Genomic DNA, 19,409 nt, shown 5'->3' with positions numbered 1-19,409 from the left:
GAAAGAGCCAATCATGGTGACTGACAAAGGAGAATTACATAATTTAAGAAATAAACTAAACTGTCAAAAGCAGATGATGGGAGAATGGAGACCCGAGAACCTTTTACTAAGCATTAAACCAGAAAACATAAGCAGTTCAATATGGCATTTGAGCCTGCATATAATTGTGGCCGCAAGAATAACCTATGCACAATTTTGGAAATCCACTACTATACCGTCGGAAGATGCTATAATTAAAAAGATCTATGAATGTGCAGAAATGGACAGAATGACGGGTTGGCTGAGGGACAAAGGAGAAACAGAACATTATCTTAGCTGGAACCTATGGTATATGTGGGCGACAAGGAGAACAGCAGGGACTTAAAATGGGGAAAGTTAACATAGGTACTGTAATAGATCCCTGAACCTTGCAATGAGAAGATGTGGCTTAGAGACCTAACAATGAGGAAGGAAAGAAAAAGCTGGGCTGTGAATGACTGTCCCCGCGGGGGGGGGGGTGAGGGGAGGGGGGGTTGTATGTTTATAACGGCATTTGTATCTGTATGTTTTACTTTATATTGTTATGTATGATTTGTCTTGCTTATGTCGTTGTATTTATGTCGTTGTATTTTTCTTCCTGTTTTTTTAAAGGTAATAATGTTTAATAAAAATTATATTTAAAAAAAAAAAAAAAACAGATGATGCCACGGGAGTGTGAAATCAATCTGAGAAGGATAAAAACAACTCATCTGGAAATGATCAGTGTCTTACTTCTAGGATTAGAAAGGCACTAAAGGCCAAAAAAGAAAAATCATAGAATTCCATAATTAGGGTTACACCAAAAACCATGAACATTTTTAGTCCAGAAATAGAGGTTAGATTATAATAAAAAAATGTTACAGCACTAATTCAGGGATGCCCATTGAATTCCGCACTGCAGCTCTAGCAAAAAGTAACTTGGGTATACCGTATACATAGTTCCTGTTGTTGATGAGGGTTATTATATTTTATTAAAGGGAGGGTTATTATATTTTATTAAAGCTTAAGTAATATTTTAAATGTAAGCCTGTTTTAGTGAATATATTAGAAATATGAAATAGCATATCTATTTTTTCATGTTGTTCCATCCTGAAATCAAAATTCATACCCCTAAATAATGAAATATTACTTACTTCAGAAATATAATTAGCTGTAGACTTTGAAATCCAGCACTGATAAGCTGGTGGACTGTATTTGATCTAATTCTAATATGTTTTGTGTTTTGCTCTTTGTGTGTTTGTGTGTCATTAATTTAAAAAGCAATAAGAAATAGGCTGGTAGCACTAATTTGAAATTCAAGGAATGCAACAGGAGTTTTGATGTGTGTATTTTCATTTTAGATTCTCAATTTACAGATATATTTGAGATAATAATGATAGTAATAATGATGCATGAAATTTATATGACGTCCAATTCCCAGCAACTCTGAGAATGTTAACAAGCTGATCCAAACTGATTTAGGTGATTTTCATTAAAACTGTGCAGAGTTGGAATAAGTATTATGATGTTAAAAAAAAGCAGCCATTACTGAAAACACAAATCAGATATCCAGTTTTTTCTTGCTTTCACTTTGTCTAAAACCATAGGCCTGGAATAGGCCATTTAGGCTATCAAATCAAATCACAGGCTCAGTGCCAGGTTTTAGATTAAGGTACCCATAACAGTCTTCAACTGAACACATCCAGTAAGGGGAAATCCGCCACTTCTCTAAATAATTTTTCCATTGTTTGTCTGCTCTTACTGTTTTCTAACATTCAATTAGAATCTGTTTCCTACAGCTTAAATCCAAGTCCTGCAGTCTGGAATGAAAAATAATAGATATTGATCTTCTCTGTGACACTGTCATATCCCTCCCAGTCATCTTGTCTCAAGACTAAGTATACAAGTTTCCTTCAGTCTGTCCTGTAGACATTACTGCTCATTCTTGTTTTGTCCTCTAAATTGTTCCAATTTCTCTAAATCCTTCTTAAAAGGTGGTCCCCTGAAGTGGAAGCAGTCCTCGAGATACTTTCTGATGAAAGCAAAGTAAAATCAAGTAATCACATAATTTGGAAACTTGTTTCTAGGGCTGCAACCTAAAACCATTATAAAATGAGGTAACGTTAGTCCATTTGGAACAGGGGTGTGAAACTCAATTTCTTTGAGGGCCACAGCAGGGTTGTTTTTGACCTGGTGGGGGCATGGCCAGGGTGGATGTGGACAGCTCGACATCACTAATGTCAGGGGTGCCTTTGTAACCCAAGTGCTCTCCCGAGTTTCGTTTCGGCTGCAATGGTCTCCTGCAACCCTCTGCCATTGAAAATGAAGCTTAGGAAGGCCATACGCGGTCTTACAAAGCTCCAATTTTGCTGAAAGAGGCACTGCGGGCCAGTCCTTCACTGTTTCCATAGCGGCCATGCGGGCCAGAGCTAAGCACCCTATGGGCTGGCTCCGACTCCTGGGCCTTGGAATACTGGTTTCTTCCAATGTTTTGCTTGTACTGTACTGTTACTGTTGAAATTATCTGTTTACATATTTTGTTTTCACTTCCCACTTGGACCACCTTAGAGATGTACCAAGGAAATAATAAAAATGCATCTCATCACAACGATTGAAGCAATAGCTCTACAATGCTAATTAGACTAATACTGAAATCCTTTGATACATTTTAATATAATTATAGTTAAATTAAAGCATATTTAGAGTGATTAACAATTTTTATAGATAGCTTGATTAATTCCTTGCACCTTCTTCAGAAAAAATAATTCTTAGGGGTGGACATATACAGATAAACAAGGAAACAAAGAAAAATTAAACAACAGATGGTATCTGCCTTTGTACCAAAGCAGAGAAAAAATAAATCCACTAAAATTAGTACATTGAAGATTTAAAATATTTCTAGCAACCATTTTATATCAGGGCCTTTGTCTAACAAAATGAATCCTGCCACAATTTAACTTTCTGGGCATACAAGTTGTGCCAGTGGAATACAAATATGGCCACCATTATCTCATATCACTTGTGCTTCTGCATGGTGAAGACAAATCACCAGGAGAACTGGGTGAAATGTCTATGTTTCCCAAAACAGAGGTTTGAGGACCCAAAACCTCATATTTGGAATTTCTGGTTTGGATTTGTCTATGTGTGTGTTGCATTGTGTTGTGTTCTCCCCCCCCCCCCCAGTTTGGCATGCCACTGCCAGATTGCAGAGTGATCTGAGATTCCAGGGATGTATCCAAGATTAAAGTACATTTTTCCCCAAATACAATTACTCAGCAAATATAATGACACAATGGGGCCAACAGAATTCTAGTAGGTCTATAAAACATCAGTTTCTGTAATCTTTCATATGAATCAAGATTGTTTTAGTAATTTGTGTGTGTGTGTTTCTTTCACTTGTCTGCAATTTTTGCTTCTATTTAGTATAGAATTACATGTAAAAATAAAAGAATCCATCAAAAGAATCACAGAAGAGCAGACCATTATGCAACCTTTTGCCTTCTTCAGTCATGGGAGTTATAGGTGTGGTCTACCAATTCAAAATTTAATCCCTGAATCATTCATGAATATTAAGAAAGATATTAGAGGTGGATTAAGGCAGGAAACCACTTGTAGTCAACATTCTATATTGTTGACAACAGACCAATATACAGAGTTAAGTGTCTGTGAGCTGTTTGGGTTGCAGTTTCATTCAAGCTAAAGAAAAGATAGACATACAGTTCATGAAAGACATAAAGTTCACCAGGTTGGTATTGTTGTTGCTGCAACAACAATACCAACCTGGTGTTATCAAGTGTAGATTTCTGCTTTCAGTCCTTGTGGACTTTTCCACTAGCTTGAGCAAATATCTGTGTAGAGACTGCTTGTTCAGGTTTTTTTATATACATATAAAAAAAATTCCTAAATGCATAGTTAGCTAATTGAATATATTTAGATGTTTGCACATGCATGGGCGCATCCAAAATTAAATAAGGCAAATCCCTTTCCTTTCCTCTAACCCACACAATGATAGAATCCCAGAGTTGAAAGAAAATGCTGAGGTCACTGAGTCCAACTTTCGGCTCAACTGGGAATCGAAAATATATTGTCCCAGACAGATGGCTGTTTAGCCTCCAACTTAACACATCCTATAAAGGGGAATCTACTATTTATCTAAATAATTGATTCCGTTACTGAACTATTCTTACTGTTAGGGAGATTTTTCCACCTCATATTGAATCAGAATCCACCTTCCTATAATCTAAAACAATCTGTTCACATTCTGCATTCTGTAACAAGAAAGACCAGTTATTACCATCTTCTGTGAGACGGTTAACTATATTAGTAGTTGCCTTATCTGGAGCAACCAGGTCAGTGGTGAGTTATGACCGGTATGCCCCTGTACGGGTGTACCGTTGCCTGCTGGGAGCACGCACCAGGTACCGTTCTGGTACGGTGCTCCTGAGGGCCCACTCACCCACCCGTTTTCCTTACCAGTATTTGAGTCTCCGTGGGTGGTAAGTATGCATGCACGCGTGCTGCATGCGTTCATGTGCTGGACACCCAGCTCCGTTGCACTGTACTAGTTGCAACGGGATCTGGAACCCACCACTGAACCAGGTTCTATTTTGGATTTCCCATATCTTTTTCATCTTGGAAATGTGAATAGTAAGCAAAGCCAGAACAACTCTATGCAGGAAAAAGTAGAAAACTGTGGGTAATTGTATGTGTGACTTGACATAAAGAGTAGCTTCACATCTTATTGTACTATATAGGGAAGGGCAAAGTAGAAGTCCTGAACATGCATACATTTCCCCCCAGAAAGTGGTTTAGTTACCACCAGTGATGAGATTTTAAAAAAATTACTACCGGTTCTGTGGGCATGGCTTAGTAGGTGTGGCATGGCTGAGTGGGCATAGTTTGGTGGGCATGGCAGAGGAAGGATACTGTAAAATCTCCATTCCCTCCCCACTCCAGGAGAAGATTACTGAAAAATCCCCATTCCCTCCCAATAGGCTGGGACTCAGGAGGCAGAGAATAGATGGGGCTAGTCAGAGGTGGTATTTACAGATTCTCTGAACTACTCAAAATTTCCACTATCAGTTCTCCAGAACTTGTCAGAACCTGCTGAATACCACCTCTGCAGTAGACCCAGTGCAGAAGCAATTCAGTTCCCCTCTCTGTCAAGCACAGAAAATCAGGAGTCCAGGAAGTTCAAATGAATGTAGGTTTCTCTACAAGAATTGGAACTACCAACAGTCACAGCAAATTGGTGGTAGATAAGAGTCAAAGAATTTCAAGTTGGGCTGGACATAGATCTCTTGTCGGTTCGAAGGGACTGAAGACTGATAGCATGCTTGACCCCCTATCTCGGGCTCAGCCTGGTTGTCTCCTACACTTTCTGAAACATAGAAAAGTACTCTACATTGAGTTGGAGTGGAGTTTGGAGTTTATTCAATTTGTAGGCCGCCCTATTCCCCGAGGGGACTCAGGGCGGCTGAACAAAAGCCAAGGGAGGGGAAATTACAAAAAGTAAGACAAAAACAATCGGACAATATGAACAATTTAAAAGCACAACAGACACAGCAAATTCGAGTAGGTGGGGGAACTCAACCCCAGGCTTGCTGGGACAGCCAGGTCTTCACGGCCATCTGGAAGGCCCTAAGGGTGGAGAGGGTCCGAATCTCCATAGGGAGATCGTTCCAAAGGGCCGGGGCAGCCACAGAGAAGGCCCTCCTCCAAGTAGTCGCCAACCGACATTGGCGGGCAGATGGAATACGGAGGAGGCCTAATCTGTGGGATCGAATGGGTCTGTGGGAGGTAATCGGCAGAAGGCTGTCTCTCAAGTACCCAGGTCCAATACCATGTAGGGCTTTATAAGTAATAACTAGCACCCTGAAGCGTATCCGGAGACCAATAGGTAGCCAGTGCAGCTCGCGAAGGATAGGTGTAACGTGGGTGTACCGGGGTGCACCCACAATCGCTCGCGCAGCTGCATTCTGGACCAGCTGGAGTCTCCGAACACTCTTCAAGGGCTGCCCCATGTAGAGCGCATTGCAGTAGTTTGAGTCTGAACATTGTCCCTCTAGAGCAGGGGTATCAAACTCGGGTTCCCCGGGCTGGATACATCACATGCTGGCCACCCCCACCCCCATTTTAGTGAAGGAGGAAAAGTTGTGTTCCATCACATGACGATAATGTGTCATTGTGAGTTTGACACCCCTGGTCTAGAGTCTAGCCCAATACATGATAGAGAGGTTTCTACCAGCAATCCATAGATCCTATTATGACTTCAATGCTTTAAAAAAATAAGTTCACATAGGTTGTTGTTCCTCTTACTTTCCCAGGTTTAGCTAGTTGGAGTGGAAATGGTTTAAAATGTTGCTTATGCTCTCATATGTACAGGAGCAGTTAGGGCTTCACTGAATTGCCGCTGAATCCTCTCCCCCTCCCTTCAATTGGAAACACTTGAATCAATAAAAAGAAACGGGGTGTCACTGACAGGAATATCCATGCTTTGTCAAGCTTGCCAAATTGCTTCATGGAAGACTACAGTCATCTTCCCCTGGAAGCACCGAAAGCAGTGCAGAACTGAGTTGGTGACATCGTGATGACACAAGAGCAACTTCATCCCCTATAAAGAGCCAGCTGCCTAAAACTAGCCACACAGGAAGTTGTAAACATTCTCACAGACTACTCTCATTTTGAAGGACTTTTCTCTGATGTGGTAACTCTGGTGATGCTCAAGCAGGGACTTCATATGAAAACCTTTCTTCGCATGGAGGTTCTACCTCCAGCCACCCCCAGTTATACATAAGTGACTCATCTTTTCATCACTGAAGTCAATAAATAGTAGAAGTTGCTACTCATGTGACTTTTTTTTTCTTTGTCATTAATGCAATACTTCTCAGCCATCTCTGGGATCTTCATTTGCCTCTTCCTTCCACTCTGACCCTGCAATAACTATCTTGGAGCTGCTCAAGGGGAACTTGTAACCACTAAATTTCCCAACTTTGGTTCACAGTCTTAAGGAAGCAGCTGTCACTTTTCTCAAGCTATGGAGAGCACTCACAATCCTCACTTTCACCACAAGCACAACATTGTAAGTGAAAAGGTCTTGTGACTCATTGGGAGGGCTGGATAGATTTCGATTTGCACATTTTGTCTTCAGAAAACAAGAGAATCCTTGTAGTAATCAAATCTATGCGATTAGCTTTGCCTTAGAAACTCTTTGTCTGATGGCCACTCAGACTTTTGTTTTGTAGAAGAGAAGATGATGAAGCAATCATCCTCCAAATAAATATCTGACTTGTCTATGACTCTTTCCAGCTAGTACCGACTAAGGATTATTGTCAACTGCCACGTCACACTTGTACTTCACAACCATTCAGTATCAGCTGCCATGAACTCGAGGAGGGTTGGATGGGAGGGAGGATGTTGAGGGAAAAAGAAACTTTAAGTGTATCTCTCTGAGATGGATTTCTAGGACAGCCAACTGGGAACAAAACAAGGCTGCATACCAAACTTATGCCTGAAATGGCCATTCTAAAAACATCTTGTTGAATTTGATTGGATATGGAAAGATTTGAGATTGAGATTTATTAGATTTATATGCTGCCCTTCTCCCAAGGACTCAGGGCGGCGTACAACAATTAAAAGAAACACATAATATAAAAGTTAAAAAAAATTAAATGGAATATCCCAAACCCAATTAAAATTGACAATACATTTTTTTTTAAAAAATTCGAATTAAAATTAACAGTGATCAATACTTTATTTTGTTTTGTTCAGGCCAGGCTGGCTTGCTGGAAAACCCAACTTTTTAGGGCGTGTCAGAAGGACCAGAGGTCAGGGATTATACGAAGTTCCGGGGGCTGCTCATTCCAGAGGGAAGGTGCTCCCAGAGAGAAGGCTCTCCCCCTGGGGGTCACTAGCCGACACTGTCTGGCCGACAGCACCCTGAGGAGGCCAACTCTGTGGGATCGCACTGGACGATGGGAGGCTACCGGTGGCAGTAGGTGGTCTCGCAGGTACCCTGGGCCTAAGCCATGGAGCACTTTAAAGGTCATAATTAGTACCTTGAATCGCACCCAGAAGACAACTGGCAACCAGTGCAGGCAGCCTAAAAGGGGTGTAACATGGGAGCACCTAGGTGCCCCCATGATAACCCGCGAAGCCACATTCTGGACCAGTTGAAGCTTCTGGGTACTCTTCAAGGGCAGCCCCATGTAGAGAGCGTTACAGTAGTCCAGGCGAGAAAGGACGAGGGCATGAGTGACTGTGCACAGTCCCAGTGATGGAGGCAACTAAGGGAAGGAAAAGTTAGACTTGGGTATTTTGATATGCAATTTTCTTTTTATGGCTATGCATTACTATAATTCACTTGACTTCTAGTAAATTATACGTTTTGGAAATGAACAGGTCACATAGCAAGAAGAACTGATGGCAGGTGGACCAAGGCAGTCATAGAAGGGATTCCACTTGATAAAAAGCATCCAGAAAAGAGACCTAAAACAAGATGGATCGATGACATCATTGCGGGCCTCATTGACAAAAGAAAGCTCAGGACCGTATTGGTTGGAAACATGAAGAGGAGGCCTTTATCCTGCAATGGATAGACAGTAGCTAAAATGGTGGTCATACTTTTCTAGGTAAATGGAGTTAAGGATTATTCTTACTTAGAGGTCAAGCTGAGGCAGGTCTGACAGTTATTCAGTACATGTCTACCACTTCAAAATTCTATAAAAATAAGTCTTCTGGGACTCTGGAATTTTTTGACAGGCTAGTAGAAATATTTTTACTCCACACTCTTAAGATAATGTTGCCCGAGTAGATAGAATAGTAATTAATAAACAAACTAATAGATTAAAAAGCAAAAACCAACATAAAGTTAAAAATAAAGAAATGAAAATCAATAGAGCAAACTAAAAAAAAGCTGCAGTCTTTTCAAACAGAAAAGTCCAGACAATGTCATTCTATATAACAAGTGTTTAAACACTATTTTTGCTTGGAAGTAACAAGATAGTAAGGATCTTTCTCTTTGCCACCCATCACATTTGTAAGGGTGAGGTCTCGGTGAGAAAGGCTTCATATGACTATTTCTGGTCAGACTGAGATGATTTGAACAAGGTAGGTATTAGAAACCTGAACTGATACTAGTTCTAATTCCTCTACAGCAGCATTTCATTTTGTTTTAACTGCATATGGCATTTGAATAAGTTTAAGTTACAGTTAGGGCATATTTTTAATGAAAGCAGATTGGCCAAGACCCTTTAAATGTTTTATTCCAAGCAATTCTAAAACACGGAGAAAAATTCTAGGCCAAGACATTTCATGAAGATTCTCATAATGGAGTTGAACTCAGCTCATGAACACAAACTCATCAGGTCTTCCTACAAGTGAACTTTATAGAACCACTTACACACGTTTGCATTCTAGGGATTACATGCAGGGAACCTGAGACTGAGGTGCTCCCAATGGGGAAAAAGTCTTATCTTTCATGCTTGGCAAAAGCTTGGATTCATCTTTAAAGCTCTAAATGGTTTGGGGCTAATTATCTAAAGACTTGCTTTCAGTCAGCATGAATTTGAAAGGTGCTTTAGAAGTGCTGATTCGATGCCGGCCGCCATGCTTACTGGCAGACAGACAATCCAAAGCTGATTTTAGCATCCTGGAAGTCTGTATGGATTGAAGGTTATTCTTTATTGCCTATCCCTAAACTTCAAAGACTTTGAAGATAAAAGCCAGCATCTTGCTCTGGGGGATAGCTCCAGACCTCCAAAGCATAGAAGCCAAATCAATGTCACATCTTCTGATCTCTCAGTTCTCACCAGTATCTGGATGACCACCTTCTGATCTGAAATCAGAAAAAGATGCCAGTGTTGACAATAATGGTCTAACACACCATTTGCTTGGAAGTTAGGATTGGTGGGTTCTGTCCAAGAACAGATTCCTTTCTTTTGCAAAGAAAAACAATAGTCCTGAGAAAAGTCAGCAAAAATACCATCAAAGCAAGTTTAATGATAAACATAAATATATCCATAAAAGGGTAGAAAAAGAAATGCCAGTTTAGTAAGAAAGTATGTTTCTCTTTCAGACACCTAATGTATGAGTCAGCCACCATATACTGAACACGAGGCAAGCACACACAGGGATGACAATGAGTCACATGACCCCAGATAAACCTTTCCTAAGATCTTCAGTAAGATAAAGTGGGAAATGTCCTTGTTCATTTTCCCTCTAAGAAAGTCCAGACAGTTTACCATGACTCTTTTTTCCCCCAGAGAATTTATTTCCCATGAAGAAGTTCTACAATCTGCACTTCTTGTTCTATTTAGAATATGTGGTATTATATTGTATTATGGTAATGAAATGCAAACATGCATGCATGTGTGTGTGTGTGTGTGTGTGTATGGTATAAGTGACTAAGATGCTCAGCTTGTCAATCAGAAAGGTTGGCAGTTCAGTGGTTCGAATCCCTAGCACTGTGTAATGGAGTGAGCTACCATTACTCGCCCAGTTTCTGCCAACATAGCAAATCGAAAACAGGTAAAAATGCAAGTAGAAAAATGGGGACCACCTTGCTTGGAAGGTTACAGTGTCTGTGCACTTTTGGCAAATAGTCATGCCAGCCACATGACGACAGAATTGTCATCAGACAATGCTTGCTCTTTGGCTTAGAAACAGAGATGAGCACCGCCCCATAGAGTTGGGAATGACTAGTATGTATGTGCGAGGGAACCTTGACTTTTACCTATACGGTATAGTATATAGTATATGGTATATGGTATATGATATATGGGTAGTGTAATGTAGTGTAGTGTAGTGTAGCATAGTACAGTACAGAACAGTATAGTAAAATTCCAATATCTCCTTTGATAACACACATGTACATTATAGAAAGTACTGGTGCAACCTATTGACATTAAGGCATTTTAAAACTGGTGGTGTCTGCTGGTGACAAATGTTATTGCCATTTCTTAATATACATATTGGAATCAATGGGAATTTAATGTGTGGTTTTGATTGGATTGTGCTCAATGTTCTGGCCAAATGGATAGCACTATTTTTTCTATCAACTTCAAACTAGGAATGTCATTAGAAGAAGACAGGAAAAATGGTCATCAACATATAAAACAAGTCTTGTGGAGAAGGGAAAGATGAAAGAACTGGATAGGTTTAACATGGCATAAAACTAAGGGATAAATGATAGGTTTGATATTAGTTTATTGTAGAAATCAGGCTAGAAAACAGAATCCCATGAGTTCTAGTCCTGCTTTGGGCACAAAGCTAATGGTTCACTCTCTCTCGGCCCTAACAATGGCAAACCGCTTCCAAAATCTTGCCAAGATTTTGTCCAAGCAGTTGCCAGGAGATGATGCTGACTCAAAGACAGCAGCAAAAAATGATAAGATTAGAGTTAACAGGCTTAAGCTAGATGATAAAGGTTTGATCTGAGTATCAGGATAAATTTCTGGTTGGCAATAATAGTTGAATAATTGAGTTGATTACTCAGTGCAGTGATAAGCTCTCCTTTGCTGGAATTTTCAACAAAATCTGGACAGCCATCTGTATAGACACCTCAAGATCTGATTTTCCATTTCTAAGATAAAGTTAGAGTGGACGGTGTAATCAGGTCCCCCTCCAACATGGATGCTGCCCCAAATTTCCAAAGGAATGGAAAGAAAGGATGACTTTCTGAACATACATTGAATTGCAAAATCCAATCTGGGTCAGTCACCAGGACTAGAAGTTTACTGGTTTACAGAGGTAAACCTCTGGTCTGGTGTCCGATCCAGATTGGATCTTACAACATTCTACTTGGACGGACAGACACACACACACACACACACACAGAGTCCAACATTTATTTTATTTATTTATTTGATTTGTTAATCATTTACAAGATAATAGGTATAAGAATAAACATGAGTATGAATGAAATGGGGACAAATAAATGGAGACAGTAGGACAAGACGGTAGGCATGATGGTGCACTTATGCATGCTCCTTACAGACTTCTTAGGAATGGGGTGAGGTCAATAGTAGACAGTTTAAGATTAAAGTTATGGGGATTTGAAGATGTAACAACAGAATCAGGTAGTGCAGGTAGTACATTGACCACTGAAGCCACATTTTCTGCAATCATGTTTACATTGAGTTTGTATCTGTTGTGTGCTCTTCATTCATTGGCCTTCATTCATACTTTTCCCAGATCTATTTCATGGGAATTACACAAAATTGTGGCAGGTCACTTTTCTATTACAACTCCTAACATAGGAAAGTCATATTTATTTATTTATTTTCATCAGATTTAGACACTCGCTGACTCTAAGACTTATGCTGGTATGATACCATATGGTTACTGCTTAGCGTTTAGTTGTTGATATCATTATATATTTCTTAGTCATTTCAAATCCATTTATATTTCTGAGTCGCTAGGCTTTATTAGTATGATAATTTCAGAGCAAACATTCCTTGTTGTTAATATTTTGCTTTTATCTGGGCTCTTGTACATCTCTGATGAAATTCTGGGAAAGTTAATCTGTATAAGCTCTTCAATCTGACAACACCAAGGAAGATAAAATGCAGCTAAAAATCCAGACATAGTTCAGACTGACTTTCTGATAAGAAATATTTAAAATAGTTATAGGGATTCAGTTCTTGCTTACAGTTAAGAAAAGTACTTTTCATTCTCCTATTCCATTTCTCTCTTCATTAGAGGGCTATGTGCTGACTCATGAAAATGGCAGCAGCTCTATCACCCTCACATTTGTTTAGAAAGGTGTTCTGTTTCATTCTGTCGTGTTCCATTTTATAGGCTGATAACACTAAAAGTGGAACATAACATGCTTTCCAAAATCGATGTTAAAGCAAACTGAGACATAACTAGATATGTGCCTTAATTCAAGTCTCAGAAGTGGATTGTAGTAACAAACAATAGATAGAAAGTACACAAATCACATTTCATAGCTCAGTGTTTTTCAACCTTGTCAACTTGAAGATGTCTGGACTTCAACTCCCAGAATTCCCCAGCCAGCGAATGGAGTTGAAGTCCCAGACATCTTCAAGTTGACAAGGTTGAGAAACAACATAGCTCTTTGTAATACTGGTTATCAAAATAAATATTTTTTTTATAAAGCATTAATGGAATGTTAAAACTTAAAAATATCTCAGTAAGGGAATGTTTTCAAAGATCAACTTTATCACAATTATCACAAAGATTATTCAAATTATTTCAGTTATGGTTTTGAGATTTTTTTTGTCAAAGTTAGTGCAGAAATTATTTTTATGAGAGTATGCCTGTATATTGTTAACAGTTCAAATAAATTCAAATTATAAACAACTAGTTATTTTAAAGGAGAACAATATCCTAATCATGCAAATATGTTTTTTTTTCAAAAGTAAATAAACATAACAGAAAGTTTAATTTCTTTGCAAACTAGCCAATTCAGTGTAAGGAGCAGCATTTTGAAATAATGCACACCAAAGTAACATCTAAAAAGGACAGTTCCGGTTTGCTCATAGAGTCGTTGTTTGCCCTCCAGAGCCTCTGGAAGGCCCCTGAAGGCTCCGGAGGGATAAAACTGGCCCTACGAGCAAACCGGACGTCCATTCCTGAACTTCCGGTTTGCCCATAGGGCCGGTTTTTCACGCTCCGAAGGTTTCAGGGAAGCTCCTGAAGTCTCTGGAGGGCCTCCAGGGAGGCGGGGGGAGGCTGTTTTTGCCCTCCCCAGGCTCCTATAAAACCTCTGGAGCTTGGGGAGGGTGAAAAAAATCACACCAAAAATGGGAGGGAGTGCTGGTCATATGCACATGCGCACTGGGTCCTGTGCATAGCATTATGGGTGTGGCACACTCACTCACGACCCCCCCTTTCACATCCCCCGCTTTTGGCACATGAGCCACAAAAGGTTTGCCATCACTGCCCTAGTCTCTTCCCTTAAACATTGTCATCTAACGGGAGGTTGGAAGTATGCCTTTTCCATGGGAACCCCGCCCTATGGAACACAACGTATCTCCGACCCGCCCAGCCTTCCATAAAGCTTTGAAAGACCTGACTTTTCCCTTAAGCACTGGGATAAGATTAGATAATTACATATTAGAAATTTGACTTAGCACCAGGTCTTGTTGTTTTAATGTTTAAACAGTTTAGTCTTATAGTTTTAATATGGCTTTATGTGTTATTTTAACTTTTGATTGAGAGTTGCCCAGAGTTGGTTGGAAGATGGGTGGCTATATAAATGTTTTAAATAAATAAATTAAGATCTGGCTGATGTTCAGTATTCACAGAGCTTTCTGTAAAGAAGCATAGAAATCAAGCCCTTTCCAGTGGGGTCAAAGACAACTTGATGCAGCCAACTTGGGGCAGCCAACTTGCCATGGCCAACTTGTTGCGGGATAAGACACCACAAGACAAGAGTTACATTAATATCAAAGAAATGGTGAAGTAGAATCATTAAAGAAAGGATGACAAAGGAGGGACAAAATGAAATGTGAATGACAAAAAATAAAATAATTTTAATTACTTTAAATAATTAAATTGAATTATCCGACAACGAGTTGTCCTGTGGTGAGTTCACCATGGCGAGTTGGCTGTGGCAGGTTGGCCATGGCAAATTGCCCACAGCAAGTTGGCCATGGCGAGTTATCCCATTCAGTTTTCAGTGGTGGTGCTATAACTTTAGAACAAGCTTCTCAACTTGAGTTTCTTCAGTCCATGTTCCTAAGATTCACTTAACAGATATTGACATACTGTTATTGATATGTAGCTGTTTGATTTTTGCTCTTTTGCCTTGGCTTTTGACAACTACAGGATGCTTCTGAATTGCTATTATATACAATATTCTGTGAACTGCTGCATAAAGGAAAGAGGAAGGAAAGAAAACTACACCAAGTTCACATCAAGTTGTAGTGCAGTTATCACCACCCTCCAAGATAACTTGGTTTTCTATTTCTGCTTACACAAATAAAAAAGAAGATAATACGGACACCAATGTAAGGTGTCCATATCAAAGGAAGGTATTGTTGAACTGCAACCCTCGGCATCTGTTACTATGAACCATGGTGGCTGAGGCTTCTGGGAGAGACAATTAGTGGAGCACCACAGCACCATTCCTGGGTTAGACAAGTCATCATTTATCCTGCCAGTCTGCCCTTTCCCTTTGCAAGCACATCGTGGCTTCCTGCGATGTTCTGAAACATACTGAAACAATCCTATTGTTTTGTGATGGTTTTAGTGTGTGTACGTCAGAGATAACTGCGAGAGCGGGCTGGGGTAGTTTTGGAAAGTTACAGTAAAAGAATGACATCATTTATAGTAAGATCAGAATGCCCTGACCTCTCCCTCCCGAGGTCTGATTGCCACAGGATTCCCTTCCTTGTCATCTGTTTTCACTCACCACGGACTGCCTTCTGGATGAGGCTCTCAGGAGGCATTTGCTAAAACAAACAGCTCTCAGGTATTTCAATTGGTTTATTTGTTTTGTGGGTACAGCCCACGCACCCTGGCGTAGCTTGAGCTTGATGAAGAAGGAAAAGGCAACTCAACCTGGGCAATGTGGTTTTGTTGAATGTCTGTCTGTCTGCCTGCCTGCCTGAGAATAGCGCCAGCCAGCCATCGTAATCTCAGCCACCATACCTTGACTCATCCTGGTGCCGCCTAACAGTAGGGACCATCTTCTCAGAAGACATTGATCGTCATCTGCAAATAAACAGTGTCATTTCCCAGAGGATCTCAGGCAAACCTTGCTTATCATAAGGAGAGAAAGCCTCATGAGTGCTTTCATAAAACATTATCCATCTGACTGATTCATAGCTTAAATGTTGTATCCAGTAATTGAAGAATGCACTGTAAATGCCCATAGGAACACATTTCCCCTGTGCCTCTTCTCTTTTAAGTAGACCAGATCCTGCATCTGGATTGTGGCTTCATTTCACATATTGCCCAAAGATGCCTAATTGCTTGTTGTCTAGGAATGTGCTGGAATGTCAATTGATTTGCACATCAAAATGCTCTAGCATGAGCTACACTTCCAGGATTAATGAGAGTGGAACAGGGTGGAGCAGTAATACGCTGCTTTGGGCTTGTATATTCTTTTTCTTTTCCCCAGGACTTTTTTTGGGGGGGGGTTCACAAAACATGCCAACCAAATTGCACATATCAAGCAAACACTTAAAATATGCACATTTTGAGAACAAAGCAAATGCATAATATAGAAATATATTTGCTATTGTACACTGAAACAGTCCTCGTCATATGGGGGAGAAAAATGAAAGGGATTTATGAATGAGCATCTGTGAAATTGCTGATGTGTCCAGTTTTTGGAAAATCTTTGAATAGCAAGAATATCCTTAGGCATTCTTTTACTAACTGTAGCTGGTGCTAAGCAGTATTTCTGTATTTAAGTATTAATTAAGTATTTCTGCCCTGGGATGGCCATGTTAAACTGCATAAAGTCAGTTTCAAACAAGAAGGCTTGTTTGGTGATCACAAAAAGAGTCCATAAACATTCAGTCATCTAAGTAAAGTGCTATTTACTCTTTAGAAGCCATAACCCATTATATTTTATTTGCAGAGCTAACTTCACCTGTGGCCCAGATTCTCCCAGGGTACCTCTCCTGATTCATTTACTTTTCCTGCAGAAAATTCTAATGGAAGATGAAGAACCATTTTATGGCTAGGAGGAACACTGTTTGGATGAGCGAGACCACATCTAAGAAGCTGCCTCAAGTGAACAAGGGATTGTCATTTTCAATTTTCTGACCCCTTTAATTTGGGCACCTTGAATAAATACTTTGCCATTTATTTTTATTTCTTGCTACAAGCTTCGGTATTGGAAATTGGAAGGCTAGACAAAGTTGTATTGTAAAAACTAGCCTTCCTGCAGACCAGGGGTGAAATGCTCTGACATCTGCTACTGCTTCTGTTCGTGTGTGCATGCGCACCGCAGGCGCTTAGAAGCCTTTTCTGAGTCTGCAAAGGTAATTAGAACAGCAAAGGATTTCCTGCTTTCTAGCTAATATAAATCACACAGCACAGCTGATCATCGGACCCTTTTTAAAAAAAAACTTTTTTAAAGCATTTTTTTACTATCAGTTCAGGCGAACTGGTCCAGACTGGTAGCATTTCACCCCTGCTGCAGACCTCTACAGGAGCTGTTGTTCTTCTGCTCTACAGAAGCTCTGGAGAAGTGTTTCTCAACTTTGATAAGATTAAGATGTCTGGAGTTCAATTCCCATGCCAGCTGGCAATTGTCAAAGTTGAAGTCCACACAACTTAAAGTTGCCAAAGTTGACATACACTGTTCCTAGACTTGGTCCATCATTATTAAAATGACATCTAGCGGGCAGCAAAAAGTTAGGGTTTTCAATATTCTCTTTGCTGCCATCAGGAACCATCTGGATTTTACAGGGCACATCTGGAAGTCCTACCACTTTTAAAAGCTTTCTGGGTTTGCTGTCTATATGGGGAAAAAAGTTGTCAAACACCTGGCAACTCCTGCATGAATATTTGGCTTGGTCAAATGGGGTTAACATATTCTGGAGCCCTGGTCTAGGCAACAGTCTACAACTTGGTCTTTTTAGTCACTGAGATTGATCCTATTTAGAGAATAATAATTATTCTGTCATAATGAATTCAATTTTTGCAAAATTCATTATGCTTAAATAAAATGTAATAATTTGATTTATGCTTCCCTGTTAGGGAATGGAGCAAATTTTGCACATCTAATGTATAAGGTTCACCAACCTCCTCTCTCCCCTACTACCCCAGTGAACATTATTACACTATTGTAAAGCAAACAAAATGCTGTGTAAAGAGAAAAAAATGACCCCTCTGTGGGTTATCTAGCTTTGAGCTATCAGAGTCTAAGGTTGTCTTTAAGAAAAGCTGGTATATGCATTATTACAAGGCCATTCGTTTTTAAACAAGAATTTATGACATGTCTTGTGGAATTATATTGCCATGAATGCTGGGCTGTTGCTTTATGTTAATATTTTACAGGTTTCTTATGAAAAATATATGCCAACATCACACAATCTAAGGAAGCAATAAAGCTCTGGAATTTATTTGGATGTTTACACATTTATACTCTACTTTTCCTTCCAAAGCCTTAAAAACATAATCTGCATTCTTTTCATCAGGTTAGGAATAATCATCAACTGAATTTTATAGTTTGGAAGATATCACACCATTGCATTGTTAATAAAGCCATGATCAAAGTTTCAACCCAGCTAAGCCTTTTTTTACTCAGTAGCAAAGATGGGAGGGAGAGGGGGAGGGAGGGAAGGAGGGAGGGAAGGAAGGAAGGAAGGAAGGAAGGGAGGAAGGGAGGGAGAGTGAGGCCATTCAAAACCACTGAAGGGAATGACAAATGGATTCAAATAAGTCCAACTTGCACCCAGCTGAATGTCTCATTTTGTGTTCCAGGAACTGCAAAACCATCACTAGTGATCAGGTTGAACAGTTTTCAATATATATACTAGGGACCTTGATTTGTATAAACTCAGTCTCTGGTGGATAACATCATTCTGGTATCAGAAGATATTCAGCAACATATTCCTGTGAGATTAGGAGCATCTTGCTCAGTTATTTTGTTTTAATAGTCACTTCAATTTACAAGAAAAAAACTTCTACATAATAGATAAAACATTATTTTAAAAAGTTTACAGATTGGCTTTCCTATTGATTGATATCACATAGCCTTCTATTTTGATTTATAATTATAATGTACAACAGCAGCAGTGAATGATTACAGGGGTCAAGCAAATTTTATATAGAATTTTCCTTTTTAAGGAAAAAATCTTTTATGGAAACAGAACAGTCAAACTTAATTTTTTCTAAACCATGTAGAAATCTGTGTGTCTGGAATCTTCAGATCAGTTCTTTCCTATTAACATTCAGTGTAGAATTAAACATTACATGAATTAAAATGTGCATTTTATTCTTTATTGGAGAAGTGCATTCAACCCCTTTTTGTGTTGCCCTGAAGACCTGTGACAAAATGGTTTCCTAGCTTGATAAATGTGTAACATGGTCCTTGCTTCCAATGTCCTCTCAATGTTATTCATTCCATTCTATATGAACAAACAATTCCACATTTATTTCTCATTCTTTCTTACAGATGTAGCATGTTGATTCTATGTTACAGGCATGAGGGTTTGCAGGGACTGGGGAGGGGGGAAGATGCCACTTGCATAATGCTGTCATCATGTAGATGTCACACCTTAAGGAGTTTACTATACATTTGTACGCTACCCCAATCACAAGACTCTTGACAGCTGCCAAGGTACTGTATAAAAATACAATAAATGTACAAAAATAAGATGAAGAAAACCCCAGGAAAATAGGTGGCATCTGTCTCCAAAATCCCTGTGGCAAAGCTCTGTCTTCAACTTCTAAAATGGCAAAAAAATGTCAGAGGCAAACAGGTC

This window comes from Thamnophis elegans, chromosome 4 (assembly GCF_009769535.1).
Source record: "Thamnophis elegans isolate rThaEle1 chromosome 4, rThaEle1.pri, whole genome shotgun sequence".
Taxonomy (NCBI): Eukaryota; Metazoa; Chordata; class Lepidosauria; order Squamata; family Colubridae; genus Thamnophis; species Thamnophis elegans.
This window is presented reverse-complemented; position numbering follows the sequence as displayed.